Source organism: Symphalangus syndactylus, chromosome 3 (assembly GCF_028878055.3).
Source record: "Symphalangus syndactylus isolate Jambi chromosome 3, NHGRI_mSymSyn1-v2.1_pri, whole genome shotgun sequence".
Classification (NCBI taxonomy): Eukaryota; Metazoa; Chordata; class Mammalia; order Primates; family Hylobatidae; genus Symphalangus; species Symphalangus syndactylus.
In genome coordinates, this window is record NC_072425.2 from 137,221,049 (window position 1) to 137,223,466 (window position 2,418).

The window sequence follows — 2,418 nt, forward strand, 5'->3', positions numbered from 1 at the left end:
GGGGCAGGCAACCACGGGGACTAGAGACACACCTGTGAGGAGGAGGAGGCGGAAGAAGAGGAGGGGGAGGAGTGGAGGGGAGGAGCGGCAGGCACAAGCCTGACACAGCGGCCCAGGAGAAGCAGGCAGCCCCGCAGCCAGCAGAGCAGATAATTGCACAGGAACCACGCCCTGTACATTCATCCCTAACCTGATTTTTAAAAGAAGTGTTTTTTTTCTCCCCCAGCTTAATTATTTTCCACAACTCAGCAACCAGTTGGGCTGCTTCCCTCTGACACACTTGCTTCTCATCCGGGGAGCGGGGTGTCTCTGTCTTCACAGGTAGGCAGGCTTCACTGCGCCCAGAGGCCCCTGGGGCAGAAGGTGAGGTGTCTGCAGAAGCCTACGGGACACAGGGCTGTTAACTGGGTTACACAAGCCAAATAGCCTTGTAATTTGCAGGCCTGAGTTTCAGAGGAAAGATTGTCCACCCTGGGACTGTAACACTGCTTTTCACCTTAAGGGGGAAGGATGGGTTCTGTTTGATTTGGCTACTGAGTATTGAACCCTACTCGCCAACCTCCAGTCACTTTCCTAGGTATTGCATATATACGAGCTCATTCAGGCTTCCCTAAAACCTGTTCAGTTACCCCTTTTTAATAGATGAGAAAACAGGCTTTAAGAAGATAACTCACTGGCCTAAGTCAAGTGGCCAAGCTGGAATTTGAACCCTAAGCCTTTAAGAAGCCAAAGTCCCTTCTTCAGCTGGGTGGTCATGGAGTCACCTGAATATCTCACCAGAAGATGGCTTCTGATAGTCTGTCCTATCTCAATGGCCCTAACAAGATACATATAGACCTTAGATTATTGCTACTAGAGCAGGTCAGACCCTGCCTGGATTCAAAGGACCGAGGCACAAGCAATGCCAGGCCAGGTAGTTGGGTCCTCAGGGCCCAAACACTTGACTCTCACCTGTCTCCACACTTGGTCTGCTGTGTGACTCAGAAAACACCTGCCCATCCTCTCTGGGCCAGGCCACAGGCAATGCCCTCCAAAAAGAGGCCAGCAAAGTGTGAGATTCAGATAATATCAGAAGTCACCTGTTCAAATATGGCTATCATATAAATACAGACCTCAGGAAGGAAAGTGAGAAAAACAAACTTCATTCCCTTCCTCTCCATGGCCCCTGCGGAACACCAGGGACCCTTAGCTCTTGTAGGACTTGCCCCCCGGTCACTTCTGGGCTCTGACCCACTGGCCTGGTCCTAGGAAGCCTCCAAACCCCCAAGGAAAGAGCCGTGCCTCTCCAAGGCCAGGCTGGGCAGGGCAGAGAAGACAGTAGGTGAGGCTGGCATGGCAGGTTCTGGGCTGTGTGGAGGGGAGTGGGTTTCCCTTCCTTCTCCTCCAATCCAGGTCAAGCTAGGAAGCCCCCACCCCTTTGCCTCACCAGGCTGAGCAGCTAATCCTTTGCAAAAACAGCCCCTGGGAACAAGGGCAGAGACAAGCCCAGCTCACAGAGCAGTTCACTTCTGAGAGGATGTATGTGGGGTGGTGTTGGCATGGGGAGTGCTGGCTTCATGACGGGGATTCTCCTCTTGCCTGAGGCCTCTGTCTGTGGGCCCCAAAGGAGCCCCCTCTTGTTTCAACTCACTGGTGAATTGGCTAAGAGCTCATTGGGCCTTCTGGGGAGGGGGACACTTTCTCAAAATGCCAGGCCCAATTTCTCTGGGCTCTTGCCTGAGGTATGGAGGGAGAAGGAGAGAGGGAAGTCCTGTCCTGGCCTGCTGGATTGGGACATGCCCCTCCCCCTTTCCCTAATAGTATTTCCCTAACCTGGAGAGAACAGGCAGTGAGGAGAAAAGAACAGAGAGGACACAAAGAAACAGAAGAGGAAAGTCATCGGGTTCTGGCTATAGTCCAACATCAATGCTGGATGAGCCTGGGGCACCCTGGAGGGCCTCTGCTAGTTCTTAGAGTTTATGCACCCATCTTCCAGAAATCTGGGGAAAGATTCTGAGCCTTAGGAATAGGCTGACACAGAGTAGATGTTCAGAGAATATTTGTGGGTGGGTGGATGGACAGACGGATGTCTTCCATGGATGCATGGAAGAAGTTAAAGCCAGATGAATGTGAATGGGGAAATAAATGAACAGACGGATAAGATGTGTAGATAATGGGTAAGTGGGTGGTTGGATGATGAACAAATGGATGAATGGATGGATGGGTAGATGGATGGGTAGATGGATGGGTGAATGAAATAAGTAAAAGCTAGATGAATATGAATAAGGAAATGGGTGGATGGATGGATGGATGGATGGATGGACAGATAGTTGAAGAACTGGGTAAAAGAATGTAAAAAGAAGGGAAGAAGAGAGAAAGAAAGGGCGATACATGGGAAGGAGAGAGGAAAGAGAAGGGAAGAGTAAGGAAGGAAGGAGA